The sequence below is a fragment of the Echinops telfairi genome, unplaced genomic scaffold (genome assembly GCF_000313985.2).
Source record: "Echinops telfairi isolate 266 unplaced genomic scaffold, ASM31398v2 ScPeMD7_7425;HRSCAF=8463, whole genome shotgun sequence".
NCBI classification, from domain to species: domain Eukaryota; kingdom Metazoa; phylum Chordata; class Mammalia; order Afrosoricida; family Tenrecidae; genus Echinops; species Echinops telfairi.
In genome coordinates, this window is record NW_022111325.1 from 6,449,610 (window position 1) to 6,462,267 (window position 12,658).

At 39.2% G+C, this 12,658-nt stretch overlaps 1 pseudogene; it reads right to left on the reverse strand.

The window, feature by feature from the left end:
* Positions 1-2,549: 2,549 nt before the first annotated feature.
* On the reverse strand, positions 2,550-3,052 carry LOC101638851 (annotated as a pseudogene).
* Between the last annotated feature and the right edge of the window lie 9,606 nt (positions 3,053-12,658).

The window sequence follows — 12,658 nt, forward strand, 5'->3', positions numbered from 1 at the left end:
TCTGAAGAGGACCTTATAGATTGGTATCAGACATATAGGCTAATATTGGACTTAAGGGCTTGATCTGGACTGTGCTAGGATGTTCTATTAATGTACAATTACTCTGTATATAAAGCTCTTATACACATATGGGCATGTCCATGAATTTGTTTCTCTAGTCCACCAAAACTAACACAAGCACCAAGCCCATACAATCTCCAATTCATAATAATTATAGAAGGTAATGTCAGCTCCAAAATTATCTCCTGGGAGATGATCAGAGTTTTTTGTTGTGACTATATCAAAGCTTGATCTCACCCTCTGCAAAATCCTGATCCCTTCATTCACTCACAGATGCTAATGCTGAGAACATGCCCCCAACATTTTTCTAACTTTTAGCTTCCAACATGCAATATGCAGCGATTTAGCTGCCCAAAGCTCATCTTCACAACAATTGGCACCATTTCTCAATCTTAATGTAGTCTAGTGTAAGGAAGCCAATGACAGGTGTACACACACAGCACACACACACACACACATACACACACACACACACACACACACACACACGATGCTATTTTAGGTGTCTTGCTAATGGCAACTCTATTGGCAGCACAGCAAAACACTGTCCAGTGCTGTGGCATCCTCACACCATTGCTATATTTGGGCAATATGGCAGGGACTATGTCAATCCATCTCATGAGGGGCTTCTTCTTTGCCGACACATTACTTTATAAAATATGATATCCTTCTACAGAGACTTGTCCCTCCTGATACCATGTCCAATATATCTGATAAGTCCCATCATCCTTTCTTCTAAGAAGCGTTCTGGCTATCCGTCTTTCCAGACAGATTGGTTCCTGTTTCTGGCAATGCATGACATATTCAATATTCTTCTCCCACAAAATAGTTCAAATGTATCAATTCATTGGTCCTTCTTGTTCCTCATCCAGTTTTTGAATGCATACTAGAAGGTTTAAAATACCATAGCTTGGAGGAGGTGCACCATACTCTTCAAAGTGACACATTTCCTTTTCACCTTTTCAAAGAGATCTTTTGCAGTAAGCCTGCACACTACAACACATTGTTCTGATTTCTTCATTACTGCTTCTCTGCGCACTGATTGTGGATCCAGGTAAAATGTTATTCATAATACTATGCTTATCATGATGTTGCTTTTTAGTCGAGATATGAGGATTTTTGCTTTCTTTATGATGAGGTAACCCACGTTGAAGGCTGTAGTCTTTCATCTTCATTGATTGGTCTTGATGTCTTCTTGCAAACAGACTGTGTCAACTTTTCACCCAGTTTCGGCGTGAGCCTTCATTCAGTCTGAGGCGGTGCTCGTGTTCCTGTTATCCAGTTTCCCTGAGTATTTTCTGGGCGTACCGAAAATACCACCTTGAGAAACAGCTTTTTCAGATTTTGTTTCTTTTGAGAATCCAACATGACACAAACGACTATTGTCCTTTTAAAAAATCTTTTCATGGCCGAAGAAGCAGACATTGAAGGCTATCAGGAGGCTCAAGCGTGGGAAAGAAGGGAAGAGGGAGAAAGAAAAAAGGATTGCATAACTGATAAAGGAAAGTCGTAACACACCATGAAAGCATATATCAATCAACCACATTTCTGTTTGCCAACAATGAACATGAGGAAGCCGAAAGCATCACCATTTATAATTACCCCAAAGCAAATTAAGTACTTGAATGCACACTAAAGATCATATGTACATAAGCTATATGCTAAAAGTTCCAATGAAAATATCAAAGAAGGCCACATTGTGGAGAGATATAATTGTATTGTTCTCATGAAATGAAAAATGCAGTTTTGTAAAGATTTCAGTTCTCCTCAAATTAATCTATAGATATAATATGATTCCGTTCAAATTTTCCACAAAACTTTTTTGTTTGTTTTTTAGACATAGACAAATTTATTCTATAACTTATATGGAAAAGGACAGACCCAAGAATATATAAAATAATCTTGACAAAGCAGAACAACGTAAGAGAATGTGTTTTATGCAACATTATTTTCATACAGCAGCTTCCTTAACTCAAGACAATATAGTGGTTGTTTTTTTTCCCAATTATATCAGTCTCTATTTTTTTGATAATCTTTTCCATTTTTAGGTGATGAAATGCTTACGGATCCACTTCAGATGCTGGCACCGCTAAGAAGATGTCACTCCCTTTATTTAAATTCAAAATTAAGCCTTTGGATTTTTGTCCCTATTCGGATCCCTATAGTTTGGCTGTAGCGGGCCTCTGGAGACAGCCTCACACTGTTGCGGTCTACACGTGGCTCTGGCTTCTCAGGCGCACTACAAGGTGAATTTAGTTTACTGATAGTCAACCAGGAGGCATTCTCAAGTGAGTTTAAATGCATTTCATTTTTAGACAACTTACATGACATGGGGTTTTTTCTTAAAAAAAAAAGCCTCCGCTCCAAATAAATCCAGGTGAAAAGTAAATGAAGAGCTCACGATGACATCAGTTCGGTTTGTCTAAGTCCTGGTGTCGTGTGGATGGACAGCAGCCGGATAGGATGAGAGGTCGTGATTGTCCACCGTGTTAACATTTCTCCATCGCTAAGCCATCCTGAAAGGAGATCATATATGGGTCACACCATCTTCACGGTAGTCCAGCAGAGCAACCATGCCATTTGGATTCATGTTCTCACCAAGAAAGAACTGGTTGATTTTGAAATTTGCAACGATGTTCTTGATTTGTTCTGCAGCCCTGTCATACAAGGCTTTACTCTTTCTGGTTTCTGTTCTTCAAGTTTGCCTTTGATGGATTTCATGTAGTCTTTGATGTCCTTCTTGTAGGCTTCTTTTGTGAAGCTGGTTTCCTGCAAGTGATGGTTCATGACGATAGCAACACCAGTGACCACTGTGTTTTCTGTTCCATCACCATCAGGGGCTTCAGCTGAGGCATTGCCACCGATGAGCGAGTCATCGATGTTACCTTCAGTCCTATTGACCATCTTCCCCTCCACTTCCAGACACAGCCCGGATCTTGTAGATGTTAGACAACATCTCATCATGGCTGATGAGGTCCCGGTAGATGATCATTATGGCAGCTAGAGGGAGACAACGGTGGCACAAACTTAGGAGGAGCCCAGAGCTCTGTGTGAACACAGTGTGGTGCTCTGGGGGAGGGGAGAGCGAGCAGAAAGGGACAATATAATTTTAATAGAACAAAAGACATACATCACTAGGAAAGCATAGAAAACCCAGAAATTGACAGAAATGTGTTCAAATGACTTTTTCAAAGGTGCTATTGAAATTCAATGGATGATTTTCAATAGACAAGACAATTCCAACTCTTAGTGACCCCATAGGAAAATCTGCTCCCTAAATCCCCTAAAGCTATAAATCTTTACAAAACTTTCTTCTACTGATTTGCTGATTTAAACCGCCAACTTTGGATGAGCAGCTGAACACTTAAACATTGAACCAACAGAGCCTTTACCAAAATGGTGCAGGAGCAATTAGACCAAAGAAAAAGAACCAGTCCCTTAGCTGTACAAAGGGTTAGAAGTATGGCCCGTAACTGCCAGTCACTGAGAGTTTGGATGTTTGAACAGAGTCATCTCAATAGAGAAGTCTGGTGATCTGTTTCAAAAGATGACAGCGACAGAATTCTGTGGAGCAGTGAGACGCTCCAACACACGCAGTTCCCGTGAGTTGAAATGGACTTTTGGACATTTGGCGAAATAAATAAATAAACCTGGACCCAAATACCAAACATTATACAGAAATTAATTCAAAAAGGTTCATGGACTTAACTGTACCACACAAGTTTTAAAACTTTCAGGCAGGGAAATTGTATAGAAAAATATAAAAGCAACTAATTCAAAGGGAGACCCGAACCAACAAAAATAATGGAATGTTCTTAAATAGGGAGACTTGAAATCAAATTATTGATAAGTGGAGTAGGATTTTTCCAGTAAAATGTGACATTTCTTTTGTATATATGCTTATGTCTGTGTTGGAGGTATAATTTAAACAAGGTGCTTGGAAAATTTATATGAAAAATAAAACAAGCAAAAAATCCAAGTTTTTCCTGGATAGGAGTAAATTAAAAGTAACTAGCTATATTCAATGATAAGCACTTTAAAAACTTATGATGAATAATGCGGCACAAGCAATAAATATGTAAATGTAACAGAATAGGGACTTTATGAGTGGACACAAATTTCCAATAGAATACAAAATACAGTAGTGTTTTAATCTGGAGTGGGAAAACAATTTTTCTCAATTATCATTTTAAAATGTCATTTGAAAAAATAAACGAATTCTAGGAAATGAAAATATTATTGTTGGGTGTTGTCTATTGAGTCTGGGCTCACACTGGCCCGATTAAAACTGAAGAGAACGTCAACCTGACTTGCACTATCCTCATGACCATTGCAGTGTTTGGGGCCAGTGTTGCAGGCCCCTGCCCACACAGCTTCATTTAGGGTCTTCTTTTTTTTTTTTTTTTTTGCGTGGGCTCTCTTCTTTTCTGATCATTATGTCCTTCTCTATGGACTGTCCCTCCTGATGACATGTGCAGAATACAAGAGACAAGTCTTGCCATCTTAGCTTCTAAGGATCATTCTGGATATACTTTTTCCAAGACAAAGTTCTTATTTTCTGGCATCCCATGGTATATTCAATATTCTTCACCCAAAATATAATTAAAGGCACCATTTGTTTTGGGTATTTTTATGTCTGCCTTATTCATAATTCAATTTTCACAGGTATATAAGACTACTGAAAATATCGCAGTTTAAATCAAATGTCCCTTAGTCCTCAGTGTGCTATCTTTGAATATAGACTAGTGGAACCCCCAGGAGTAAGGCTCTTAGCAATCCATTAAGCCTATAGCTGAACTTATCTCATAACTCAATTTTCATCCAAACAATAGACATGCATATAAGGGGAACATTAACACCAAGGAGGTATGTACTCCTTAGAACAATCTGCCATTTGAAGTGATAGGGTAACATTTGCACTGGGACAACATTCAGAAGACAGAAGGGATGGGAAAGAAAAAAATAGGAAACACAAGGAGGAAGGAGGATGAGTACTATTGCATTATGAGTGTTGCAATCAGTGGCATGAAACAAATGTGTATGACTTTTAACTTTCACTGAAACCACAATGAAAATTTGAAAATTACCATTCAAGTGACATCTTTGCTTCGTAACACGTTAAAGAGGTTCTTTGCAGTGGATTTACCCAATGAAAATTCATGATTTCTTTATTACTGTCTCCTTGGGCTTTGTATAGCCAAGTCAAAGAAAATCATTGACAACCAGAATTAATACCTTATTCATCATGATGTTGCTTGTTCATCCATTTGTGAAAATATTTGTGTTTTTATGTTAGGCGAAACCTATACTGAAAGCAATAGTCTGATCTTAAAGCGATTTTCACTTTCAGCAACAAGTAGACATAATCTGCCTATTGCAGTTTCTTCATGACTCTCCCTCCAATTCTGATGCCCCATTCTTCTTCACATAGTGTTGCTTCTTGAGCTGTTTTGTCAGCATTCATATTTTACACATATTGTGAATGGATACAACCCTGATACATGCTTTTCATGCTTTTAAATTGCATGATATCCCCATGTTCTGTCCATTGGCTATTTTTTGGTCTATGTACAGGTTATGAACACAATGAAGTGTTCTGGAATTCTTTGTTTTGCAATATTTTCAGTCTTTTATGATTCACATAGTTGAACTTCTTTGCATAGTCAATAAAATACAAGCAAATGTCCTTCTGGAATTCGCTGCTTTAGCCAATGAGCTATCCCATCTTTTACACCCTCTTTTCAATCTGATTAAATTCATGTCAGTTCCCTGTCACAGTGCTGCTACAACACTTTTTGAATGATCATCAGCAACATCTTACTTGTTTGTGGTCTAATAACACCGTTAGGAATTTTCTACATTTTTTGAAATGGGCAAGAACATGTTTCTCTTTCAATTGGTTGACCAGGTCGCTGTCTCGTACATTTTTTTGGCATAGAAGAGTGAGTGAGTGAGTACTTCTAGCATTGCATCAGTATTTTGAAACATTTCTATTGGTTTGCCATCAGTTTCTGGAGCCTTGTTTCCCCTCCCAGTGTCTTCAGTAAAGCTTGGCTTTCTTTCTTTAATCCATCCATTCGTGATCATATGTTGCTATTTTTATAGGGTGCCAGTGAGTCAGTTTTGACTCATAGTGACTCTATTTACAACAGAATTAACTACTGTCCACTCATCCTGGATCCTCACAATCCTTGTTATGCTTGAGCCCACTCTTGCAGCCACTGTGTTTATCCATCTCCATGATGATTTTCCTCGTTTTCTCTAATTTACTTTACCAAGCACGACTGCCTTTGGTTCATGTACAGAGGATCCACAGGAGCACAAGAAAATATTCTTCTTCCTTCAATACCATTGGTTCTTGGTCATAGGCCACCTCTTGAATTGGTTGCGTGTTGAACAGTTCTTTTGTACCTCTGTGTATTCCTTCTATCTTCTTTTGATGTTTTCTGAATTATTCAATATTTTGCCCGCAGAGTTCTTTAATATTGCAACTCAAGGCTTGAAATTTTTCTTCAGTTATTTCAGCTTGAGAAATGTTGAACACATACTATTTTATTTTGTATCCTAACTAGAATTCTTTGTACATTTCATTGCAATTCATTCTCTTCTTGAGTTGTTCTTTGAAATTTTCTATTCAGCTCTTAAACATCAACATTTCTTCCATTTGCTTTAGCTAGTGTGCTTTGCCACTGTTTCACCAGAAATCTTTAAACAAAGCACCAGTGAACCCAAATGTGTCTGTCTTGTGTTTGGTCACTCCTAAAAGAAGCCTGTCCTTTGAAGAGATGGAGATACTTCTAATACATACCTCTAGGCTAGCAAGGCAAATTGACCAAGACCCAAAGAGGATGGTCTATTAGCCTTCATTTGCAAGTGATCAGGAAATAGTGTATAAGCATGAAGAGCGTGTTGTATGGATTGATGCCAAGCACAGAGGTACAGTTTAATAATCACACACACACCACTTGCTCTTGTGGCCAAATACTTTTGCTCAGCCCTCTTTGATATAGCGTCCATGACCATTATAATCCCCATCTGTCCATTGCTTGTAATTGCCATGCTTTTCTGAGGATCTGAGCATCTCTGCAAGACCACCATACTGTAGAATGTTCAGGCTGCTGGTAGATGTAAATATCTTGAATTCTTTTTAAAAATCATTTTATTGGGGATTATTACAACTCTTAGCACAATCCATACATCCAACCATTGTGTAAAGCACATTTGTACATTTATTACCATCATCATTTTCAAAACATTTTCTTTCTACTTGAGCCCTTGGTCTCAGCTTCTCATTTTTCCCTCTCCTCCCCCACCCTCCTCCCTCCTGAACCCTTGATAATTTATAAGTTATTATTATTTTTCATGTCTTACACTGACCAATGTCTCCCTTTATCCACTTTTCTGTTGTTGGTCCTCCTGGGAGGGGGTTATATGTAGATCATTGTGATCAGTACCCATTTCTCTCTCCACCTTACCCTTACACTCCTGGTGTCCCTACTCTTAATATTGGTAATGAGGGGTTTATCTGTTGTGGATTCTCTGTGTTTCTAGCTCTTATCTGTATCTGTGTACATGCTCTTGTCTAGCCAGATTTGTAAGGTTGAATTGCAGTCATGATAGTGGGGGGAGGAAGCATTAAAGAACTAGAGGAAAATTGTATGTGTCAATGATGCTATACTGCACCTTGACTGGCTCATCGCCTCCCCATGACCCTTTTGTAAGGGGATGTCCAATTGTCTACAAATGGGCTTTGGGTCTCCAGTCCAAACCCCCCTCAGTCACATTGATATAATTTTTGTTCTGGGTCTTTGATGCCTGATACCTGATCCTATTGCCACCTCATGATCACACAGGCTGGTGTGCTTCTTCCATGTGGACTTTGTTGCTTCTCAGCTAGATGGCTACTTGTTTATCTTCAAGCCTTTAAGACCTAAATATACCATATCTTTTGATAGCCTGGTACCATCAGCTTTCTTCACCACATTTGCTTATGCACCCATTTTGTCTTCAGTGATAGTGTCAGAAAGGTGAGCATCATGGAATGCCAGGTTATTAGAACAAAGTGTTCTTGCATTGAGGGAGTACATGAGTAGAGTCCTAATGTCCATATGCTATATTAATGCTAAACCTATAAATATGTATACAAAGATCTATTTCCCTATCATCATATATAAATATATTTTCTTATGTACATGCCTGTATTTAAACCTCTATAAATGCCCTCTGCCTCCTAGTTCCTTCCTCTATTTCCTTTTAGTTTCCTCTTGTCGTACGATCATGTTCAGCTTTCATTTGGAATTCAGTAATTCCTCTCAGTTACATTGTCCTTGATCAAGCCCTACCAGCCCTCCTACACCCTCCTCCCCATCGATTTTAAAACACTTGTTGTCACCTTGCCCTTGGATTTGTTAACACCTACTTTTCCCTACCCCACCCCTCCCGTGTCCTCCACAACTATCAGTCCTGTTGTTTTCTCCTCCAGATTGCTTATTCTGCCTATATTATATAGATAGATATGCAGAGAAAATAATGAGAACAAAAACAAGACAGAGAAAAACAAAGCAACAAAAGAAAACAAAACAACAACAACAAAAAACTCAATGACAAAAAAGAAAAGCCTATAAATAATTCCAGGTCTATTTGTTGACCTTTAGGAGTGTTTTCTGGTCAAGTCTGATAGGGTGCCATGCCCTGGTCCCCCAGTCAATTTTTGGTATTCACTGAGAATTCATTGCTTGCTCCCCTTGCTGCTCTGTGGTAGGGTCAGATCAGACACAGTACCCACACTGTGCCTCCAGTGTTGTCCCTTGAAGCTCTATGGGTCAGTGAGGTATGACTTGTCTTGTGTGGTCCTTTGGCCCTCTCTGTGCATTGGCTGCTCTGATCAGGAAGATAGTCCTCGGAGATTGGCGGCAGGATGTGCTCCACTCTCTCTTCCTCCCCCTTCGTTTGCTCCTGTGTACTCTGATCAGATGTGTCCCTCTCCCTGAGCTGTAGTTTCAGTGCTATCCTCTGAAGTGAATTATTCTGGGGGGAAAGGGGATGTCCACGTAGTTGGGATTGAGGCCGGCCCCTCAGACCTCTCTATTGATTCCCTGATTCATGCCAGTAGGTTGCATTCACGTCTTGGCGCACCAGGTTGAAGTCTGGTCCCTCTCACCCTGTGGAGATATAAACAACACCCAACCCTTGGGTGGGTTAGTGCCCTGTTCCACCGCTTCCCATGTCTTTTTTTTTTCTTTCCCCCTCCTCTTTAGTTGGCTACCGTATGTATCCCTGGGTTTGGTCTGGCCCCTGCCATACTACCTGAAACTCACCCCAAGAATGTATGTATACAGTAACTTTTCCCCTTTGCATTTTAAAGCTTGCCTCAGTGGACTCATATTGTACTCGTCCTGTTGTGCTTGGCTTATTCGCTTAATATAATTTCCTACAGTTCTTCCCAGGCAGTGACGTGCTTCATGCATTCATCATTGCTTTTTAGGGATGCATACTACTCCATTGCATGTATGTGCAAAACTTTTTAAGTCCATTTGTTTGTTAATGGAAATTTGGGTTATTTCCAACTCCTTGCAATTGTGAACTCTACTGTGATGAACATTGGAGCACAGATGTCTAGCGGTGGTTTTTCTTGCCTCTTCTGTGCATATGTCCAGTAGGGGAATTGCTGGGTTGTATGGTAGCTCTATTTCCATCTGTTTTAGATATCACCAAATCAATTTCCATAGTGGCTTTACATACCTACAGGTCCACCAGCAGTGGAGGAGACTTCCTATCTCTCCACAGCCCCTCCAACACTTGTTACTTTCTGACCTTTTAAATTGGGCTATTAAGGTGTTAAGTGGTATCTCATATTTGTTTTAATTTGCATTTCTCTTATGGCTAAGGATTGGGAACATTTTCTCATAAGTTAATTGGCCATTCGGGTTTCTGATTTTGTGAAACTTCTGCTCAGGTCCTTTGCCTACTTCCTCAGTGGCCATTAGTTTTCTTTTTTTTTTTCTTTTTGGAAGCTAGCAGAGTACTGTAGATTTTAGTAATAAGGCCTTTGTCTGATCTGTCATTGCAAAAGATGTTTTCCCGGTCCGTGGGCTTTCTTATTACTCTCTTTGTGAATTCTTTTGATGTACACAGGTGTTTTATCTTCAGTATATCCCACTTGTCAATTTGTGACTCAACTGTATTTGTGTCCTTCCCTATTTCTGATAGCCTATGTATTCCCTGTGCCAAAATTCCCAGGTTTGTCCCAGTTCCCTCATTGATGATGGCCCTAATAGGTTGGGTGTTTACTTCAAGGCTATTATTCACCTTGAGTTTATTCTTGTGCATGGAATGAGGTAAGGTTCTTGCTTTACTTTTCTGCAGGTAAATCTCCTTTTTTTTTTTTTTTTCCAGTACCAGTAGTGGAAGAGGGCATCTACTTCCCATTTGATATTTTTGGGGCCTTTATCAATGATTAGTTCTATGCTGATGATTTTATTTCTGTGTTTTCAGTTCTTTTCCATGGGTTCATACAGCCTATCTTATTTAGACAGACTTGCGGAGATAATAACATGCACAAAAACATGACAGAGCAAAAAAAGCAACAAAAGAAAACCAAACAACAGTAACAAAAAGTCAGTGACAAAAAAAACCAACAACAACAAAAAAGAAAAGCCTGTAGTTAGTTCAAGGACTGTTTGTTGGCCTTTAGGAGTATTTTCTGGTCAAATCTGATGGGGTGCCATGCCGTGGCCCCAAAGTCAAAGAAGCAACTTTTAACTGTATTAATATTTCCCATAGATTTATTTTCCCTCTCATGTATTTCAGCCCTGATTTTATTATTTCTTTTCTTTTGCCATTAGTCGTATTGTCCTGTTGACTCTGCTCTAATTGCTGTAAGTTTTGTGTCATCATAACAATCATAGGTCTCTTTTCCTTTTTGATGTGTGCAAATTTCCTCTGATAACTGCCCTTGCTGTATCCCAAAGGTTTTGGCATGTCGTATTTTCATTTTTATTGGTTTCTAGAAACTTCCTGATTTCATCTCTGATCTGGGCCCATACCCACTTCTTTTGCAGTAGAGAGTTATTTATCCTCTAGTGGTTTGCCCTTGTTTTCTTAATCATTCATTTGTTGATTTCCAGCATGGTGGTCAGAGACAGAATTCTGTAAGATCTCTATGTGCTTAAACTTACAAAGATTCAACTTCTGTCCCAGGATCTGGTCAATCTTGGAGGATGTGCCATGTGCACATGAAAAGAATGTGAATTTTTAAAATTTGGTCGGATAGCTCTGAAAATATCTATCAGGTGAAGTTGTCTAATAGTGATGTTTAGATCTTTAGCTTCTTTTTATATCTTTCCCTGTGTCTATATGTCTCAGAGAATGGTGTAGTACAGTCAACTACTATAATTGTTGAACCTATAACTTTTTTTTTCTCATCTTTTGGAGTGTTTGATTGACAAATATCATGGGTCTCTCATTGGGTGCATATATATTTATTATACTCACTGGTTCTTGGTCTCACTGTTCCCTTGAACATTATTTAGTGCTCCTCCTTATCTCTTGTAATGGCTTGCACCTTTAGATCAATTTTGTCTGAGATTAGGATTACAACCCCTGTTTTTTTTTTTGCCATCTGCTTGGTATAGTTTTCTCCACCCTTTGATTCACAGCCTATTTTTGTCTGTAATCCTGAGATGTGTCTCCTGTAAGCAGTAGATTGACAGGATTTTGTTTTCTAAGACATTCTGCTAGCCTCTGGCTTTTAAAGCCTGAGTTCAGACAATTAATATGCAGGGTTATTACATCCATCTCTAGACTCTGTGATATCATCTTATACCTTTTGTGTTGCGTGATTTCCTATCTCATTTTCTTATCAGTGTGTTGTGCATGTGTGTGTGTGTGTGTGTGTATGTGTGTGTCTGTGTCTGTTTCATTCTTGACTTCTTTCCACCCATAATCCAATGCTATTTGGGGGGCTGTTTTCACTTAGTTTCCCTCTGGGTGGGGTTGTTCTATGTAGCAGTCTCTTATTTGAGCTCCGTGAGTTCTGTTCTTCTGCCCATACTGTGTCAGCAAGGATCTTTTGGAGGGCTGGGTTTCTTTTAAAGTATTCTCTGAGTTTTTCTTGTCTAAGAAGACTCTTATTTCTCCATCTATTTTGATAGAAAATTTGGCTGGATAGAGTATTCTTGGGTTTACATTATTTTCCTTCAATTTTTGCTATATGTTACTCCACTCTCTCCCCTTCTTCATGGTGTTCACGTATAGGTCTGAGCATATTCTTATTTGGGTACCTTATATGTGACTGCTTGTTTTTCCCTAGCTCGGCGGTTCTCAAATGACCCTTTCAAAGGGGTCACCTAAGACCATCATAAGACACATATTTTTTATGGTCTTAGGAATGGAGACACTGCTCCTCTATCCATATCCAGGAAGATCTGCCCACATGCAGATGCCCCCACATATGGGTACCCGTTGTGATGACATCATCATGCCAACCCCATCACATACACCCTGTACAGATACAGGTGGGTGTGACAGGGTTGGAGCCATAATGTACTTACATGAACCAGTCACACATATGGAGAGAGCAGCTACTGTCTAGAAAGCA